This window comes from Rissa tridactyla, chromosome 2 (assembly GCF_028500815.1).
Source record: "Rissa tridactyla isolate bRisTri1 chromosome 2, bRisTri1.patW.cur.20221130, whole genome shotgun sequence".
NCBI lineage: Eukaryota > Metazoa > Chordata > Aves > Charadriiformes > Laridae > Rissa > Rissa tridactyla.
In genome coordinates, this window is record NC_071467.1 from 66190629 (window position 1) to 66212745 (window position 22117).

At 39.4% G+C, this 22117-nt stretch overlaps 1 long non-coding RNA gene across 1 annotated transcript in view; it reads right to left on the minus strand.

Annotated features, from left to right (window-relative positions):
* Window positions 1-630: 630 nt before the first annotated feature.
* The window catches only part of LOC128905498 (uncharacterized), a 37468-nt gene continuing 15981 nt past the window's right edge, over window positions 631-22117 (minus strand). The window contains exon 4 of the long non-coding RNA XR_008464888.1: window positions 631-711. This is a non-coding gene — a long non-coding RNA (uncharacterized LOC128905498). The remainder of the gene's footprint in view (window positions 712-22117) is intronic.

The following is a 22117-nucleotide window of genomic DNA, read 5'->3' on the forward strand; positions in this document are numbered from 1 at the left end:
GTGTCACCATATTGTAAATTAACCCTAAACTGATATGAACAGGTTTACAAAAATACTAATGTTTTCAAGATTTCAAAATATTTGCTTTTCTGGAAGTTCTTTCATTACTGAGCAATCAATGGCATAAACCTGAGAACCAGCCTTTGCACAATGTTTGGCTCTTACTGCCCAGCAGATAGGAAGTTAGAAAGGAACCCCGCTTTGTTCTGCATACAATACAGAGGACAAGATACATGCCAGATCATGCTCCTGAATTTTCCCTTTATGATCCTCACACCCACATCTCTCCAGTCTCAGGCAGATGTCTTCTCACGGGGCCAATCCCACCACGTAAGCTCCCCTTTCCTTGCAGCAGAATTTTGCCTTCCGAGCTGGCTGTCGTGCAGCGCCGTCGGGAGCAACCATGCGGCTGCATGCAGCCTGTCGGAAGGTGGCACCACGGAGATACAGTTGACAGCAATGTCCCCAGGCGGCTGTGCTCCTCTTGCTAATGATTGGCACCGAAGCAAAACCTCAGTTAGGTGTTATTTTTCCAGCAGGATCACAAAACACTAATCCTGGCTGCTGGTTGGATAAATTATAAGAATAAGTCTGTCTCTCATAACAACAGGAAGGAAAAAAATGTTGTCACTACCTGCCAGTACTGGGTGGCCATGATGGGTGACATCATACTTCATCTTGTTGAGAACAGAAGTTGTAGAGATTCATACCCTATCAAAGAAAAAAGCATACAGAAGGTAGAAACCAGGTCAGGTTAGTAAGAGCAACCGTAAAAAATAGTTTAAGTACGTACAGATAAAATTAGAAATGCCTGTGTGAGATGCCTGATGAGGGATATGAGTAATGTCTTGTTATACTTGCTGTAACGATATCAGTGCTAAGGAGATGATCAGAAAAGTTTTGGTCTGGTTGTTGAAAAACAATTAACAGTATGGACAAATGAGACTGAGAACATCAGCATGTTTAATTTCTTCTTATGTTTCTTCACTTTTCAAAACTGCAAGGCAATAAAAAACAGATCAGAAAGAAAGACCAAAACAGGTTAGTAGAGCAGGTTACAGAATATAGTTAGTTGTTTTCAGACCAGCTATGCCAAAAAAGATTCACCGTGGAATACTCAGTCAAACATTTTCCACAAGGAGATTTGCTATTATTTTTGAGAACTCACAGAAGACAGGGAGATGCCAGAAGAGTTGAAAAAGACAAACTCCTGTTTTAATTTTGAAGGGAGAAGACGACTTATCTTTACTTCTGCTTTCAGAATAAAAAACTCATGAAAAAAAGGAAAAAGAAGGAAATGCAGTATCTGAGTAGTTAATTTAGTAGGTAGAATGACGAGATGTGTTGAGATCTGCAGTAACAGCAGTAACAGCTTTTGGACCTCTTAGTGTTCAATATTTTTATTAGAGACCTGGAAGATGGACTAGGAGCCTGCAAACTTAACCAGCACACAACACAAAGCTGTGAATGACTGCAAGAATACAGAAATACAGGCTTAGAATACAAATGATCTCGACAAAATGGAGGAATGCCTAGAAAAAAGACTGGGTACAGTTCAATCGGAACAACTGCAAATATTTATACTTGGGTAGGAAAGAGAAAGTGCACAAAAATGGAGGAAGAATAACTGGCTAAGCAGTAGCTTTGTGGAAATGGATCTAGGTATTATAGGAAATTGCAAGTTGGATTATGTGTCAACAATGTAATGCTGTCGTGAAAATGGCAAATCATAAAAAGATAACTATGAGGAAAAATGACAAGAATTGAACCTTTTGAGAGAAGGGGCATATCTGACAATGGTAGAAAATGGATAGCAATGGGGGTCTTTCAATTGAGAAAGTGTAAACATTTTCTTTCTGAAAAGAAGAAAAATAACAAGGGAAAATAAGAAAGAAAACAGACCGGAATGGGATAAATGTATGATATCAATTGTTTTCTTAAGGGAATTTAACCAGTTGCAATTTCACTCTTATGCTGTATATCAGAGGTTAATATCTGAGTAAAGATAGTTAAATTGGCTTTTTATTATTGAATTATAATCACTTGAGCAATTATAAAAACAGGTGTTCCTGATTGAAATCAATTATTCCTTCACCTGATCACTGTACAGCTGATAAGAACTCAAGATTGCTACACAAGTACTCTCTCACTTGTACTGAAGCCTTCTTGAAAGGCATTTATTAAGCCAAGATGCTCTGGAAAGAAACTCCACTGAAGGACAAGGACAAAGATTAAAATCTTCTAAGAAAGAGTGTGCAGGCTGTGGTGTCTGCAGATCTTGATTTGATCATTAAGTAGCCTTGATACTTAGTTGACTGCTGGAAAGAAGTGTTTTCAATATGTCTACGGGAATTTTCTCAGGCTTCTAGACATATCGTTTAATCTTAAATCTTTCAGTCTATGATGTTTGCAAGAGTACAGTGTAACAGGATGTTTAATGGCTCAGCTAAACAGAAGTTAAAGTAGTAGATGGTGTGCGTTTGGTTTAGCCTTAGCAATAAGATGATTGGAAAAAACACCAAGGGGTTCAGAGGCAGCAGAAATATTTTTCACAAGCAGCTGGAAAATAAGCTTGCCTGGAAACCCAGTGGGTATATCTGCTGCTCTAAATGGAATACCGGTACTTTGTATGAAGTAGCAGGCATCATCTGAAATACTTTAATGGGATGATGTAATTCCATATTGGTGATAATAAGGAAAATGTCTTCTCTGAGATGGCTTATCTGCCATGTAATGGATGCTTATTCTGGTTTTCCCTTCTCCAGAACCTTTCCTGAACTTTTTTCTAAACTGAGGTAAATTAAGTGGGACTTCTTTCCTTAATAAGTTGGCTACGCATTAGGGTCTGTTAGTGCCTGTTAAAATTTTAATGTGGCTTCTTAATCATTCTTTCTTACTGATCATCCATCCAATACAAAGTTTCATACATTTGTTTCACCATTGTAAATGACGTTTCACCATTGTAAATGACGCTATACCTCACGTTTGGCACCATTCACTCAGCAAGCTGTGTGTTCTGAGTAAACTTATTTTTATATACGAATATGAAAAACCAGTTTCTTTCTTAATGTGGAAATCCAGTGCCTTTGGTTGCCCAAACATGCATGAAAGTCAGCAATTTGATTACTTCTGTTGTGAAGCTGAGATAAACACAGCATTTTGAAGTACTTAGATTCTTCAGCCTCTAAAATGTAAGTCTAGTTTTCACTCTGGCAAATTCTTACATACTTAATGATCTCCTTCTTCCTATTTAATACAATTATTTTGTAGACGGAGCAGCAATTACTTCAAATGCAAGCTGTCCCAGCTTTATCAAGTACAGAATTTATCACAAGGTACCTACAAGTCTTTACAGGAAATCAAATGCAGAGTTAAAACATCGGGCTTTCACTGCACTGCTACATTCTGCCTTTGCTCACTTTTGTTTGAGTAGTAATGACCTAAACGTTGGCTCCAACTAAAGCTGTCATGGAGACAGTGCTAAGTTAGAACTTAACAAGCAGTCTTAACATGGTCTGTCCCTCCAGCTGCTCTGGCTTTTGAGTAAGGCAACACTGACGGAAAACTTTCTCAACAGGCTACCGTAAATTCCTCACTCAGTTGATGATCTATGTTGCGCAAAGAAGATTAATGCTTTTGGTACAAGCCAACATAGCCACTGCCAGAAGTAAGAGCATAAAATAGCTTTTATAGGAAAAAAAAACATTTCCTATGTTGGGAAGAATTGCTATTGGGGCCACAGTTCGTAAAGAGACTTTCCTACTGGCTTTCTGAACTCCAGCTAACCCCATCTATGCAAATAGGCTCCCAGGAAGGTGTAGACAGCTGGACACAGGTTACGGCAGCCTCCTAGAGAATCTTTTTCAAGTCCTCAAATCAGCAGTGGAATCATTAGTGATAAGTATTAGTAGATTCATAAAGAGTAAACCTACTAAAAGCAAAATTGGCTGATCTTGTGGAGAGAAACAGAAAACTTTTAGGGAGCCGGAATGCAGTAAAAGTTGTCCGGTCTCAGCAAAACAGTTGATGCTCTTTCATGGGAACTTTATATCAAAACTGCAACTGCGGCACCGTCACGCAGAATGAAAACTCTTTCAGGAAATCCAAGAAAGTGCATTTATAGGCTTTGAATTCAACTAGTGAAAACTATGATTTAGATCGGTCTTTTCTTAAGCACCAGTAAATCACTCATAGCTTCAGACAAATCATTCATAGCATGTACCATTTGGAATGGTCTCCATAGGTGGTTAAGTACCATAATTAAAAAGTGCAGTCAATACCTTAGATATCTCAGAAAGGTTAAGATTTTTTCAAAGGCACTGATTTCTACAGATTATTTCTGGAAATAACCGTTGGTATGTATACTGTGTGTGCACTATTTTTGATAGTAAAAATTGGAGCTACTCTGGATTTGTGGATGAAATGGTATATGTTTGTCTGTGATACCTGATTTAACATACTTCACCAAATGATGTTTTGGGGTAAAATTACTTTATTGAATTACTATGAAGTATTTCCATAAATATTCTTTACTATTTCTGTAACATTTATGAATACTTCATCCGGTGAATTGCCTAGTGAAAACAAAACAACACAAACACAAATCCGACTAACATTTTCATTGAAATATTTTGATTATTCAACAATTTAAATCATATATCTGAAGGCTGAAGAAACATGACTATGTTATTTGTGTGATATTAGGAAAACCTGTCTTAACGTTTCAGAAAGGAAGAACATGGCATTTCTAATACTAATCTGGTAAAAAATGTAAAAAGCTGTGTCAAAAAAGATGTTTTGAGCCTGCAGAGAAATGCAGTAGTTTCCACGCCTCAGTCTTTGAACCACCAGCTGTCTATGAGGCTTTGGAAGTGGCCTGCTCAAACCAACTTTGCCAGTTGGCATTTATTGCTACAGCCAAACTTTTTTTAGCCAAAGCTAAACCGTTGATTTAATAAGTCACAGTTTCAGGCAGATTCTATGGCCACCAAGCATTACCTGGGAATGTGCGAGCGTGTGGGGTCCCATGCGAGCCAGCGCATCTGACAACTTCCACTGTGTGACTGACTCTTTGTCAGGTTCTGCTGCTTTACAGTAGTTCACAAAGACAAATTGCTTAGGCATCAATGGGTAGAGAATTCAATAGGACTTTTCTAGCTGAAGCTAGTATTTTATTTTGCGATTGTTGTTTTTACACGCAAAAATATTCATTGGTGAAGTATTAAACTAAAAAAAAATATTGAAAAGTCAAAGTAAAATCCTTGGTTAAAGCAAATTTTGATCATTCGGGCTGTGTAATGTGCCACAGGTGAATTCTAATTTCTCACTGACCTCTGTTCAGTCTCACATCTTGGGGCAAAAAAGAGAAAACTGTGACCATATCAGAGACCTAGATGTCCAATTCCAAAAGTGTGCAAAAGCACCAAGAACACTAAATCAGATCAGTGTTGAAAATGGACATTAACATTTTACCAGGTGGCTTGTCTTTAAAAATCTTGCTTGAAGCACAAGAAGCTTGAAGCTTTCTTACTTTCTACTTTGAATAAAGGGTTTTGGAACAAAATCCCATCATATTAATAATTCACGCTTTGTTTGGTGTCCATTTAGGGAAATGATTCAACTTTAGAAGCACCATTTGAAAAAAAATATAGAAAGCAAAATTCCTAAGAACTGTTTTTATAACTTATTAATGCTTAAGTATTTTAATCTATTAAAGTGAAGATGTATATAGTATTATAATCATTATCAAACAGCAATCATTCATAACAAATCACAGAGATTTTTCTAATATTTAGAACAGCTTATCTGTTAGGGCTCTGAGTGCACCAGTAGGCCTTAATGGCCCTGTCTGCCCTGGCCTGGAACCTCCAGCCACATCTTCTGCTCATGGGCCAAGGAGCTCCATCTAAACTCAAGCCTTGGTCTTCATTCCTTCCTTCCTTCAGCTGTGCTCTAACGGGAAGGGAAGGGAAGGGAAGGGAAGGGAAGGGAAGGGAAGGGAAGGGACATACAATGATCATCTAGTCCAACTGCCTGTGCTCAGGCACAGCTGGCTCTGGCTCCCGGATAGACCCCAGACCATGCTGCAGCTTTGCCTCTGGCTGTGTCTCCTGAATTGACATGGCTCATGGTTTTACTTTGTCTGGGATTATCTGTGGACCTGTTATCGGTGCTCTGCTCACCGAGCGCGGGTCCTGTGGGACTGCACCCTGGTCAATAATGGTGACAGTGATCACCCTTGTCTTCTGTCTTGTCCTCCTTTGTGGTGCAGCCTTGCAGTGGTTGCTCCTTTAAATTAATAATCTTCAAAAAGACCATTTGAAACACCCTTTCTCTAAAAACAATCCAAATTTAAAAATATGTAATGAAATTCACTGTGGAATAAAAATACTTCTTAAAAAAAATAGGCAAGTTAAAGAAACATTCTTTGGATTGAGCCTGAAAGAAAACTTAATAGTTAGAATTGCATACTCTTCAGACACTTCAGTCCATTCTCAACTCTTTCTAGTATCGGGGAAATTTAAAGGAAATTTGATGAGGGCCTCATTCTTCCAGCCTTTAGACATAAGGGGCAATAGCTAAAAAAGGACAGATTTTAATGGCCGGTTCCATAATTCGTCTCCTCTTTTCAGCAGAGTTCATAGCTGTGATTTGGCTTCTTGAGTAGTGCCCAGAGAAAACAAGGACATTTTAGGAAAAACTCTACAATCAATATTGGGGAGTGGGAGAAGAAGACAAGTATTGTCCTAGACCAGCCGACAGGTAATGCAGCCGAAAGGTATATGTTATATATCTTCCTTCTTCAGAAAAGCATTCTTACATGTTTCGGCCCTAAAACCTCTTCCAGACTCAGACATCTAAGTGATTTCCTTTATAAAACAGAAGAAAACCTAATGATTGGCCCATGTTACTGAAGAATGTAATGGCTGATGCTCTCAAGATGTGAGCATCCCATGTTCATCTCCTTCTTCATCCTAAAGAGTTTTGTGAGTTTCAGAGTTTTGAGGTGTACCTGGAACTTTTTCCTTGTAGTAACTTCACCCAAACTCCTGAAAGCTGACTATTTTAGAATATGAACTATAACAATTAGATTTTCTGTGCGAATTCAAAGTCACTGGATAAGACAGACTGGAAATAAATAGCCTTTGCAGATCGGTCTTTGCTTCTAGGGTGGGTTTCAGACAAGCTCCACAACATTCAGAGTTACAGAAAACACTGTCCTTCCTGATCTGTAGAAATTTTTTTATTTCCATTGCCTCTGATGTCTACATGTCTTGCTTTTTCTTCTTACCATTTCCGGTTGTTTCAGAGGCTCTCAATGCTTCCATGGGTTTCTCTCCCAGGAGCAAAGCTCAGTTATTCCCAAGTCAAGAACTACAGTCCCTCTTTAGAGGGGACTCCCTGACCCGTTTATTTTCTTCTGGGAAGAGCGGGTCACCCATCTGAGACCAAACTCATAAAACAGAAATAGCCTTCCAAAAGAATTCAACTCTGAAACCATTACACCCGAATCACCAGCCATAGAAGACACTTTTTAGTTCTCCCTGTCACAGTGCACCCATTGTGCAGAAAAGAGCAAATTGCACCCTGAAAAAGAGGACAATTCAGGTTGGAAGGGACCTCAGGCAGCCTCTAGTCCAACATCCTGCTCAAAAAAAGGTCATTCATGATGTCAGACTGGGTGGCTCGGGGCTTTATCCAGCCAGGTATCAAAAATCTCCAACATGACTGAACAACATCTCTGGACACCTGTTGCCATGCTTGACTATCTTCATGGTAAAAATATTTGTCCCTATATTCAATCTGAGCACCACTTATTTCAATTTAGGCCCATTGCTTCTTGTCTTCATGCCACGCACCACTCTGAAGAGCCTGGATCCACCTTCTTAGTAACATTCTTCTAGGTATTATAAGATTGCTGTTAGGTGCTCCTGAAGCCCTCTTTTCCTCTGAACAACCCTCAGTCCCCGCCCACTCCTCACAGGCCAAGCATTCCAGCCGCCAGCCACCTTGATGGTCCTTTGCTGAACTTGTTCCAGGTTATCCATGTCTTTCTTGTATTTGGGGTCCCAAAACCAGATGCAATATCCTAGACGTGGTCTAATGAGTGCTGAGTAAAAGAGGATAATCACTTCCCTCAGTCTACTGGCTGTTACTAACTGTGCTGTTACTAATGCAGCTCATGATGCTTTTAGCCACCTTTGCTGCTGGCTCGTCTTCAGCTTTCTGACCACCAGGACCCTCAGTCTGTTTTCAGCAGAGGTGCCCCCCAGCTGCTCAGTCCCCAGCCTGCTTGAGTTGTCCATGGCCAATAAAAACATCACGCATTGCATGTGTGGCGCAGGGCCCGATCCTACAGGCACTCATCCATACTTAGCTTGGCCTCTCAGTGTCCACACACAATGTCAGAGTGACCAGTGCCAGAGACTGGAGCACCTGTCTCCCAGTCTGCCACAGCGATGCCTGCGCCTGACAATGGACCTCATTGATTCAGACTCCAACCCACAGACTGGCCCTGGCCCAGCTTCGAGCCTGACTTGCTGGTGACCAGCTGGACCCTGGCTTGCTGCTTTGCATTCCCACTTGACCTCAGGCCAGCTCCTCTGGTGATGTGGACACCGGGTGCCAGCTCTGGTCCAGCCCTGCCCGCCCTGCCTGGGCGCTGTGGGATGGACCCTGGCCAGCATGGCCCCTTCTGTTACAGGGCCTGGCTCCCTTGCCTGCGGGCAGCAGCCAGCCCTCACCGCTCCCCAGGGGGCTCAGGTAGGGGCTGAAGACACCAGGCAGGTCCTGGAGCACCGGGGCCCAGAGGCCGCAGTGTGCTGGGGGCCTTCAAGGGTCTGGTCTCCTCACGGTGCACCACGGGCCCTAACAACATGTGCCTCCGTGGCAGGCATTTTGGCAGCCTGTCATGGTTTCAGTTGGGATAGAGTTGACTTTCTCACTAGCAGCTGGTATAGTGCTATGTTTCGGATTTGGGATGAGAAATAGTGTACTTCTGAATAGCACACTGATGTTTTTAGTTGCTGCTAAGCAGTCAAGGCCTTTTCTCCTCCTCACACCGCTCCACCAGTGAGCAGGCTGGGGGGGCACAAAAAGTTGGGAGGAGACACAGCCAGGACAGTTGACCCCAACTGACCAGAGGGATATTCCATACCATGTGATGTCATGCTTAGCATATAAAGCCGGTGAGAAGAAGAAGGAAGGGGGGGACATTCAGAGTGGTGGCATTTTTATTCCCAAGTATTTGTTAGGTGTGATGGAGCCCTGCTTTCCTGGAGATGGCTGAACACCTGCCTGCCGATGGGAAGCTGTGAATGAATCCCTTGTTTTGCTTTGCTTGTGTGCGTGGCTTTTGCTTCGCCTATTAAACTGAAACTGTCTTTACCTCAACCCATGAGTTTTTTCTCACTTCACTCTTCCAGTTCTCTCCCTGATCCCATCTGGGAGGAGCGAGGGAGCAGCTGCTCAGTTCTAACTGCCGGCTGAGGTTGAACCATGACACGGCCACACAGGACGACTTCAGCTACCCAAAGCCCGCTGCAGATGGACATGTGAGAAGATAGGACTTTTTTTTTCTCCACCATGGGCACCAGTAACAGTTCTTAATGACCATGCCTGTGTCCTGCCTTGTTGGTCCCCCGACCAGTTTTCCATTTTCCATTAAAATGTTCTCTGTCATTAGATAATGGCATGATGGAGACCAAGACACTGAAGGGCAAAAGTAACCAAACTGTTCATCTTTGATACTGTCCTCTGCGGCTCCTGTTAATCATACAGTGGAAGAAGAGAAGGGTAATTCGGCCTGATGGACTGCAGATACAGGAAAAAGGCATTTTCAGGATACATATGTTGTTTTTCTGCTGTGTTTTATTACCAGGCCTCTTCAATAGAAAAACAAACTTAGCTGTCACTATCAGAATTAGTGTCGATGACGCAATTTGAAATGTAAAAAGATTTTAAATTTGATTGATCAATAACTATATTAAATGTTCAGTTAAGAGACCCTTTGTAAGAAAAAAATGCCCTGTGGGAGTTTTTGTTTTCAAAATTATTTTAAATTCATCTACCAGCTCTATATTCTCTAGAATAGAAATTTTTCAGCTCTTTTTCTTTAGGAAAATATTTGAATTACCAATAGTTTTATTTGTAATTTTATAATATGCAATGTATATATTTAAAATAAATAATACAATTACAAATGCAAAGTTTAAATCCTTTGCCAAGATTCAGTTACGTCCAAATTCACCTCTTTCTTTCTGCCACAGGACCCACCTCTCCGTTGCTGTTGGAAAGTGTCAACATCCAAGAAGCTTCACTGAACATGCTGTAATTCTGAACTCAGAGCTAGTTATTAGCTGCAGGGTTTTTTCTCTCACAGCTTTATCAACACAGTACAATACACACCATGATGACTTATGATTGCTAAGGGCTAATTAAAAGGCACTGATATTTCTAATGACAGTTAGACTAGATTATGTTCTCTTTTTCCTATCAATAGATTGCTTTTCCAACAGGCCGGAATATGACCATGATAGGTAGATATCATACCCCTACTTGTTCAAAATCAGTTCAAATCTTACTTATTTCTCAGCAAAGGATTTTTCAGTAAAAAGCCCATCACCTGCAAAATAGCGAGCAACGCATTACGTTCACCACACAGGGAGAAAAGGTGCAGAGCTATTTATTCTGATCTGAGTCATAACTAAGTATGTTAGGGCTGGGCCCTGATTTTTTTTAGGCAATGAGCGATAGATTAGGGGCTTGCTTAGCTATTCTTCAGTCATTAACACTATGCTTGTCGAATTCTCTGTGCTTAACAAAATCCGATAATTGCCGATAGCATTAGTTCTGCATCTTTGGAGAATGGCCAGCACAGATTCTAATGAAATAAGCCGACCATGCAACAAGGGATTTAGGAAGTACTGCTATGCTGCCTACAATGACATTTTATTACTGATTAAATAATCTCTGGATCTGACTATTCTGCAGTATTTTGCAACCTTACAATAGCTAGATTCAAACACTTTATGAAAATAAGAACAATGTGATTCTCAGAGGGTCTAATCTTTTGAAAATGGAGTCAAGTTGTTCAAAACCAGAAGCTCATTAGCTATCTCATTGCAAATTGTGTTAAGGCTGGATCCAAGCTGTATACACAGTGTCTTTGAAAGCATATAAAGTAAGTACATTTGGGCATATGCATTTTGAAAATTAGTGTATTAATTCAGTAATACGAACGATGTTTCACGTTCATGCTTCATGGTCTCTGCCGATTTTTTTAGAGGTTTCTAATTGGAGTTTTAGGCTGGAGTCCCGGCTATGTGAAAGACTTATCTGCCCTACAAGCCTTGCGTCTGCTATAGCTCTGAACCACTACAGCAACCACAATATTTCCTCTCTTGTCCAAAATTTTACACAGTCTGTATGGACAGATCAGGCAGCCCCCCTCCTTACAAGAGAAAGATGCCACAGTCGGAGCCTTTTCTGTAAAACAACCCAGAGCGTGGCACTGTTCTGCAGAGCCCATAGCACGCTGCCATCCATCTGCCTTGCAGAGCTGTTCTTTCAGATAGGATGGGGCCCAGCATCACAGTGGATCAGGGATAGCGACTTCTGTTATTTGTGTGATTTAATTTAATTTAATTTTTGCACACTTTCTCAATGGGATTGCTTATAGGGCAATTCAGCTCGACTGAATTTCTCTTGAAATACCTATGTCTTAAAAGAGCTCAAACAAGCACAAAGAGCTGTTGCAGAGGTCTCCTTTCAAGAAACGTGGTTCTATAAATCAATAGTAAGAAAAGAACTGGAGGAAAATGTAATATCGCTGAATAAATTAACCAATCAAATCAAATTTATCCAAGCAGTTTAAAAATCACTCTTGCCATCATACGAACTCATGCACCACTGTGCTTAGGAAGTATCGGGTATTTTCAGCAGCATAGATCTCAAGAACAGCAACATATACTTTACTCCAGTGGAAATACAGTCCATGGTATTAGTGTTACGTTCCTTTGGATAGTGTTCCTTTAGTGTTCCTTTGGATACCAAGAGGTCTGTTGTTCCAAAAGTGTCTGTTGAAGAGCAGAAACTGTGTTGAAAGGCCTGGTGTGTGCACTGGCGAAAATGCTTGGAGATTCTTGCAAATAAACTGGCACAGGGCTTGGTAAGACATAGTCTTTACCTCCTTTTTTTAATCAAATTTTAAATATACTTTAGTATTACACTGCCTTACGGATGCAATGACAGTGTTTGAGTTTTGGTGACCCTGAATGATTTGCAAATCTTGATGCAGATGTAATGCAATCTATCCTCAAGAAAGACAGTATTATTTAAAACATTTGGGAGGAATTTTAGTGTATTCATTATGTAGACTCCTTCTTAACCATAACTACAACTTTCTGGGACTTCTTGTCATATTTATGGTTCTTACCAGGAGTGAATATGGTTTGTATTTAACAGTTATGATGAATAGTTTTTATGCACCACAGCAAAACTCGGTATTTTAAATTTATAGTTGCTTTGAATTTGAATCATGAAATATTCATTATATTTTCACAACAAAAAGTTCTTCTAACAAATCATTCACTCAGTTCGTTTTGTATACTAATTTCATGTAGGTCTAGAATACAAATTCTGTGCAGAAGTAGGAGCGTTACCACAACAGGCAGCTGGTTACCAAACATTTGGAATCTGAGTATTTGAAGAAATAATGTGACTTTAATTATTTTTTCCTCATAGTCTGGGGTGTAGTCATAAATTCTTTGTTTGGGAAACACAGCTCAGACTCTATAATATAGTTAATGGTATTTTTGCAAGCAGAAAATCAACACAACTTGCTCTGCTCTGCACCACTGTCTGTATCCATTAAAAGCTGATATGAGCTCCCATAACAAGTTTTAACTGACAATAGTTTGGCACATTCATCAGCTTCAGACCTATTTGAAATATGTATGTTCTTTGTTTTACCTGGGCATTTCTGGTTTAACTTTTCTGCAGATATCTTTTCATAGCAAGATGAATCACCATAAAATATAGTCTTATATAAAAATATGGACTAAGTGGTTTACATGGTTCTTTATCAACCTCTGAAAATACAGATCAGAGTTGAACATTGTACTGCTTGGCTTGGTCTTCAACGGTTCATGGGAAGCTGATGACTTTTTCCATATCTATCCAGCCAGGGTTTGCAATGCTGGAGTGTAGAGGGAGTATTACACCACCCTGCTTCCGATTTTCACCACTGGTGGTGTCCAGGCTAGGCGTAACCAACCAAACAACAGAAAGTCATCCACATTCCCAACAGTTGGCCACCGCTTTAGTTTAGCCATTGATTTCAGTAGCTGGAGAGGAAACGTAGAAGGCCTACACTAAATCTGTCGCATTTTAATCACTCCACTTTGTTGTGATTAAGCATTATGATAGTTAAAGTCACAGGGATTGATTATTATGCATAATTTTATTGGTGGGATTGGTTTAGGAAGGCTAACCTTTGAAACTTGGTTCTTCCCCGGAAGCGACTGATCTACCAAAATTGTTACTATTCCGGAAGCTGTTTCATCTAGAAAATTTAAGATGCATATTTCACAGTAGACATAGCTCCTGGTTACCATTCAGTAACAGAACTAGAGTTGTGTATGAATTACAATTTCTATATTTAATTAAATTTTATTAATAATAATTTTTCTATATTTTAAGTCAGACAGTGAAAGATAAAATTATCTGTTTAAATTCCTAATGAACCCAATGTCTGTTTTCCTACCAAAGCAAACAAAAAAGGTTTCATTTTGTGGGTTTTCATTTTACTTCTAAAAAATTTTCCAAATTAATTTTAGGCAAATATTGTGATGAAATTATTTTTCATTAAAAAACTAAAATTTCTATAAAAGGATCATAATCAAAATAATCTATTTCCACATTTTCTTCAGACTTTTGCCTGGTATGTTTCAGAAATTCTAAACAGGTAAGTTGTTCCAATAATCTGAAAATCTGCACAACTTTTAAAATGTTATCATGAATTTTTAAATTTTGAAAATATGCTCATGAAAAAATTCTGTACCATGACAAGTTGCTTGAAATGCATTTTTCTTAATTTTTATTATGCACTCTCTCTTTTAAAATCAATACAAATGAGAAGTCTGCAAATTTTTCAGTGGAGGACTCCATCTTTCTTCCGAGGTCCTTATACTTCTGACTGCTCTGTGGGTACATAATGAATGTAACCAAAGTTAAAAAAAAAAATAAAAATTAAAAAATAAACCAGAATACATTTGTTTAATTTCTGTGATGCAAATGTTTTTAAATCTGAATCATGATTTCAACACTTTAATGTGACTGTGCAAAAATCAGGCTATGTGTTTGATAGATTTGCTGAAGACAGAGCCTGACCAATATCCCTTCAAGCAAATCCTTAAAAGATCAACATTAGTATCAGATCCAGACAAAGAAATGATTCCAGGCACAAGATACCAGAAGAAAAGAGAATGGAGAATTACCACTGTAGACTCAATAGGCAAAGGAAGTGCTGAGAAAAGTAAATATAAGGTTGTTAATTAAACCAGTAAAATAAGGGGGAGAGGTTACATAGAGGAAATTAAACTCATTCTGAAGCATAAACGCAGAGATAAAACTGGAAATTCCATCATTAGACAATAGAATATGCAAGAACACAACCCTTAATCTCTGCTGTTTCTTCAGTATAAACAAATCTGCTGGTTGCTAGCATTATTGCTGAAAACAGCTCTCATCAAATTGTACACAGAGAATAAGTTTCATCTTTTGGAAATAAAGCTATTACTTCCATTATACGTCTTTGTCCAGGAAACCTACATTTACGTCCAGATTGAAACCAGTCAAAGACACAGTTTCTTATTAAGTAGTCAACAACCTGAAGGCACTGCTTTCTCTAAAGCCTTAAATAAAAAAAAGTAAATGGGGAAAGGGGTCCAGAAGGCAGGATCTAATGTAATTTAAAACTGGAATTACATCAGCAGTTTCAAACAGATGGCAGAATGTAGAGATAAATGTGTTAGCTCCTTTAGCTTATTTGGTCTCTCCATTGTTTGCATCATTAAAACAGGAATAGTTTACAATTTAAAAATATACTGCGTATTATACTTTGGAAAAATGGACATGCACCCACTGAGTGGAAGGAGGTAGGATTAAATTAATTTGCCATACTTTAATGTACAGTATCTGGGATGCTTTAGGCAAGTCTGCAAATAGGTTTCCTAGGAAATGAGATGAACAAAAATATAATGACCTTGAAATTATACCCCCAAATGTCCCAAGTATTTAGCAACCTGGCTCAGAAGTGGTAATTACATAAAAAATACAAAAGATCCTTAATTGCTTCAGTTATAGTGTATCTAGGCAGGTCAGTTACTGTACACAGCTGCAAAAAAATCGTACGTGATTAATAGGGGGTTGCTTATGATAGTGCTAACTAGCTAGTGTATAGTGCAAAACACTCATTTCTTTTCCAATTAAAGAAAAAAAATCTGGTTTTGATTAGGCTCTTCAGAAGGTCTAAGTCTGTAGCAGCAAAATACTCCACTCTTATGCTGTTAAATGTCTTAGTCAAGGACCGAGCAGCATATATTCACGAAAAACAGGAAGGTTTAAATAAAATACCAGGGTGAAAATGCTGCAAATATCAAAATAAGGCACTTCAGACCATTCTGGTTATTCTAGTTTGTTAGTTGTAAAACTAAAGGGTAAACCAGTTCAAATAAATAAGACTGATAGAGGTCTGTCTCCAGAGCTGGAACCAGGCACCAACTTTTCCCGTGATTTGTTACACTGCAATTAATTATTCCTTTCATGTAGCTCTAAACTCATTCCAGCAAAGTCTGCAGCAGGAAGAATTCAAAAATCATATAAGAGAGCTTGCAATACTTCAACATAGTATTGCAGTTCCAAGAGATCCAGGAGAAACGCTGAACTGTATGCAGAGCTCTCCAGATTTGTGAACTTCTTGTGGTTCACCCAACCACAGGTTGGGGAAAACGTGCAGTCGTGTTCTTTGGAGCATTGCCTGGAAAACGTGCTCTGCCAATGAGTGGCTAAAATGGACCCTGCTCAGGTCAGAGTGTGCACTTCTTGAAGGTATGACTTTGCCCACTGTGATTCTTGAGCTTGTCTGTCCTCTGGGCATGCTTTCAGTAAGTCCATGGGCTCTGATGACCTTCAGGCATGACTCCATCTAGGCTTGGGGAGGGGAAGGGACCAGGAATCAGAGGAGGGGGCACAAATGGCAACCATTGGTGGGGCTAAAATCCAGAAAATTTGTGGGTTTCCTCTTGTCATCTCTCAGGAGAGGCATGAAACTTGGCACTGACAATTCAGTCTTCCTTCCTAGGTGTAACAGTCAACACTTCACAGAGGTGGATAGAGGAGCTCACTCAGGCATTCATTAAGGATTCTCCTTGCAGATCTCTCCATATCTTGGCAAACTCATGTGTGTGAGGTCACCATAGCAGCTAGACAGTGAGAATTTTTTTACGTAGCAAAACCTGAGAGTCTAGGAAATGAAACAAGACCTTGAAATAAATACTGTTGTCATAAATGGGCTTTTGAAACTACTCTCCAAATCTCGGTCGCTCCCACAGCTTTGTCTTCACTTGAGAAAAAAAAACTTAACGGCTATTTTTCTAGTTTCTGGTGTGCATGCATGTGTATATTCATACTCATTGAATTTAAATCCCTCCCAATTTATAGTTTTCAGAGAAAGTAACAGACAGTTTTTAAAGCCCTGAAAACAATCATATTATTCCCTGGCAGAGGAGGAGATTCAAAGGCAAAACGGAATTAATTTGCGCTATAATTTGCCTGTTCATGTTAGCCTGCATATTGAGTGTTATCAGAAACTACAGGATTAGATCAAGCACTGTGAAAAGAGCTCTGGGAAGAGATTTTCAGAAATAAATACAGACATGCATTCTGCTTTGCTTATCACTGGGATCATGGCAAGTGATAAAGGGAGACTTGGGATGCAGAGAAGTAATGAGACTTTGGGAAGTCCTGGGAAAAATCCTGAATTATCATACGAGTGAATCCCTCTTGAAGTCTCACTGAAGCCGTCTGTGGCAAACCCTCTCCACTGCTCTTAAAAAGGCATGGTTTGCCAAGCTCTGTGGCCACTTGGCTCTGCCATAGATTCATTGTGTGTCCACATCTTTTTCCTGACCAAGTCTTCTTGTGCCTTAGAGAAGAGAACAAGCTAAACTCTCCAGCAGATTTTGGATTTGGTGCTCTATAATCTCATTTTTGGCATCTATACAAGGACCAGACAAAATCTCATTCAGAGAAAGCAGAATTTCCTACAATCCAGACAAAAGTTGCACCAAATGGTCTGATTTCCTTAAAGGGTCTGATTTCACGTGTTCAAACTCTGTGTAGATAATGATTTGCAAGTGATGTCTTTCCTATATCATTCCTACTATAGATTGCCACTCACCAGATCAAACATAAAATTTTCATTTTTAAGAATTGAAATGCAGAACAGAGAGGGTATCCCCCCAAGAGAAATCTGCACAAAACAATATTAACTGCAAGGCAGGTCAAATGTTCACTGACACATCTTGACAATGCCCCTTTTCTTTACATTGACTCTATTTGATTAAACTGATTGAAATGCATTTCATACTTGTGCTTTGTCAGTCTATATTTTGGGCTTCATGAACAAAATGATACTAGATTGACTTACCCAGATACTTCACAAAGCTTGTCATGTTGAATTAATTAATGTTGCTTGTACAGCGTGAGAATATGGAGATTCATCTTTTCATTTCTGCATTTGCTTTATAGCCAAATAAGGGGATGATAACACATAACATTGGTAGTTAATAGACATTTTTAATGTCTTCATTTCTTTAGAAACATACAATGGAAATACGACAATAATTGTCACACACGTTATGTAATATTACTTACATAAAAACAGAAATACTACAGTAGTAACCAAGAGTAGCAATGAATAAAACTAACTGTGCTTTCTCTTTTCCATTAATGAGTGGTGCAGAAACTGATCATACATTCAATTACCCTTTAGAAACACGAACATAGAAAATTTTACTAAATCTGCAAAGTTTGGGGAGGAGATTTTGTACTTAAGTCTTGCAACATTGATTGTGAAGTCAGCAGAATTTTATTAACATCATTTACAACACGGTAGTGCTTCCCCCATCTTACTTATAGATATAATACCCATATGGGCTTTTGGAGGTTTTTTATGATATCCAAACCCCTTGTTGTTCAACACTACGCCTAAATAATGCTGAAGTCCATTTTAGTGCATTTCTTTTTGTACTACGTAAAATGAGCAATCAGCGTAAAACATGAAAGATGTCAATTAGTTTTACAAATGCAATTAAAAGCAATGATGTGAATGCATTGTATTTTTGGGTGAGAGGCTGAACAAAGCATCGTCAAATATGGTTGTCATTCAAGCAGATGTAACGTGGTCAAATACAATATTCTGTCCAGAAGCTGTCATCATTTGGTTTTGTCAAAAGCCCCTTTTACCTTTTACTCCTTAGTCAGGAGATCCATGAAAGAGCAGTTAAGTCACTTTTACACTGGCTCGCTGTACATACATTGCTTTATTTCAGCAGCAATGGAGTCAGAAGTCCAGATGGAAGCTACAGAAGCTCCCATTGCCAAAACTTTGTTCACTGTATTTATGGCTTACACGCCATAAAAACACTTAATACATCTGAGTGCCTGAGGAAGTACGTACTTACCTTGGTACACTAAATTATCTCTCTGAACTCCGTGGCTCACTTCCCACTTCTTCTTCTCTTTGTGGCGTAGAGGCTAAGAAAACTAGTCCTGGCCCTGCTACTGGCAACCGAAATAGATTCTGCCTTTGCAGGCGGGAAAGTTGGAGGCTGTAACATCATGCTGGTGGGAAGACGGGCAGTAGATATACCAAGCATCTGCCAAAAAAGTGAAGCTACAGATTTGCAATGTAGTCTGCTGAAAGAGGACTACACCAGACTACACCAGTTCTACACCTGACTGCGCTTCAGGCACCGGGGAAATCCACACACATGGTTGAAGCAGCTCAACAGACACAAAGGTCCAGAGCTGTGAATTCAAGGCCTTGTACCAAAGGTTACTTCCAACTGACCTGGTCATTTGAAGTGGAAGGAGGAGTCAGCCTGGGCTGCCATCAGCTATAGAAACCGTCATGCCATAATTACATTGTCTAGCTGGGTGGCCTAGGTTTGAATGTAGCTTTTCTACCTCTCCAGACCTCAAACCCATCCCTGCTTCCCTGTAATTTGAGTATCATTCATTTTTATTTCCAAAACACAGAGAATATGATTGTGCTTTCAACGTATCTCTTCTCTTCTGGCTTTCTTACAAATTTAAACTAAATAACAACTCTGTCTTTTGCTTTTAATTATATATATTTCTTAGGAATGGAAAAAAAAAGTTGAGATAACTACACTCTTGCTTTAATTTCTGCTTAATGGCAAAAGTCTGTGGGGTGAGGAGGGAGGGAAGCGGGGAAGAGAGAAGGCAGAGAGGAAGGAAGAGAAGGGCTGGGAGAGAAGAGGGAGAAAGAGGGAAGAAAGGAAGGAAGAAAGAAGGGAAGGAGGGAGGAAAGGGAGAAAAAAGAGAAGGAAAAGGCAACAGGGAAGGAAGAAGATGAGGGAGAGAGGAAGAAGGGAAGGGAGTAAGGGAGGAAAACAGGAAGGCAATGAGAAACGGAAAGGGAAAGGAAAGGAAGGCAAGGGAGGGAAGGAAAGAAAAGAAAGAAAGGAGGGAAATATAAAAAGAAATGAGCATAGGTAATAGACTGTAGAAGAAATGAAGTTTTCATCTCAGCAGCCAGAACAGGCAAGATGAACTTTTTCAGGCAGCCCCGTAGTATGAAAATTAGAATACAGGTTGGAGTCAATAAGTCCAAGGAAGAATATGACAAATAAAGTACAGCTGTGCATCGTATTTGTAATAATGCAGCATAATTAGAAAGTGATTAGAAAGCATAATGGTTATCAAATGATACTTATGCCGGAGATGCATTGCAACTCATCTGCAAGTGCTATGAGACCCTTGCTTCCTCACAGAAACTTAGGCGAGATTCCTCTGTTACAGGCAAGCTGTTAGTTATTGTTTCTTATAGTGGTAAAATGCTCAGAAATTCAGTATTGATAACTTCCTTTCTGTTAGGTTCATAAAATTATTCTGCTTTTATATATAGCACTGTATAAATCTGTTTACTCTGGTCCATGACTAATATTTTCACTTAATTGCTTTTCAAGGAAGTTATTTGAAACACTTTCCTCTTCTGTAACTGGGTCTTTTAGCTTACTTAATTGCTGGCCTATTTGCTGAAAAAGCTGAAAACTCTCACAAATGCATAATTCCTGACTGAGGTGGAATACAACTTTTATAAGATATCCAGTATAGGCTTACAGATTTCCAGCGACAAGAGCAAGGTTCATGTCTAGGTAAGTAGTTTCCAGGGGTCAACTAGCCACACCAAGAAGTAGGCACATCATTTCTAGCTTGATTTATCTACATTTACTTTCCAGAAATCTCATTTCTGCCATTTTCTTTAGTGTTCAACATCTCTTGTGTGCCATAAATGAGTCTTTTAAGCTTTTTTTTTTAATACAGAAACTAAATAGCACATTGCATCAGTCACACTTACATAGGTTTTACAGACTTGTAATCTTTTCTGAACTCTTTCCTAATGCCAGGCTGCTTGGTGTTTAGAGACTGGATAGGATTTTAGTGGCAGTTTCCTCAAGGCAGTACCACCTTCTATTACTACTTGACAGCCCTGCTTTTTACAGAGCAGGCTCAAGCACTCTTAGCCAGAGACCACAGAAGTTCACATTCAGCTGCTTATTCAGTTTACACTTGAGTCTCTTTCAGAGTCACCACTTCCCAGATTATCCTTTGTGCAAATATGAGGTTACTCTATTTCTGCACGTATCATGTGAGCAGACCCAACCCAGACATCCATATTGTTATAATAACTGATCAGTCCTTGCTCCTATTATTGTTTTCCAATCTGTATCCGCAAAATGGACTAACACCACACTCACATTTTTGTCCAGATGAATGCATTGGAACTACTCAAGACAGCTCCCAGTGGTTCACTGTTGTGAGTGCCCCCTGATGATTTTGATTACCCATTGACAGTATTAGGATGAAAACAGACCAGCAGTGATGCTTGTCTGTGCAGACTTTGGGAGGCTGTTACTCCACTCAGAAACAAACTATATTTGCTGTAGTCCAGAGGGTCCTTTACATCACCACTTGTGCCCATCTATTCTTCTGATGGCTGCTAAGTGGCACTCACACAGTTCACACTTAATTTCTTAGGTGGACAAAGGTATTTGTTCACAAGCTGGATAATATCTAATTTCCTGAGTCTTTTGCATTCATTATTTAATATTTTCCTCCATTAAAATCTCTATCCTGGTTTAAATTATTTGTAAAACAGTCGCATAAAAAAAGCAGGCTACAAATGATTCTCCAGTATACATAGCAAACGTATCATGAGTAGCTCCCATGTTCACATCAACTACCCATCAGACAGCAACCTGCAGGAAATACACAGTTCAACATAACGTGAAAAATATTCATTTATATGTTGCAGATGAATGCTTATTATTGATTCTCAAATAATAGAACAGGAGTGAGTTTTGTGCAAATGAATAATTGAGCCAACCTTGCTATCTTCAGTACAGGCTAAGTTAGTTTAGACCAACCACATTCAGCTGGAATGATGGTCCTTAATGGAACACACATCATGCTGCATAGTTTGCTCAGCCAAAATTGTCTTCTGCTTGAATTGCCCAGTGGCTGTACCACAGAGAAGCATGCCAATTACCTCCTGGTGCAATCTCTAGAAAGGTTTTGGAAGATCTGAGGATGCGCACATGTTACAGTGAAAGCAAAGTAACCATGAAGTCATTCCTGCAGTTAAAATACTGCATAGTTTTTATGGTACATTTTTGAATTTTCCAAAGCATTAAGGAAATTCCAGCTTAAAACTCTTTGGACGGTCTGCCTGTCTGTGCGAGGGTGTGAGGCACTATTGGGTTTTGACTTTCCACTGTCTATTATAGTGAACTATAAGAACAGGAAG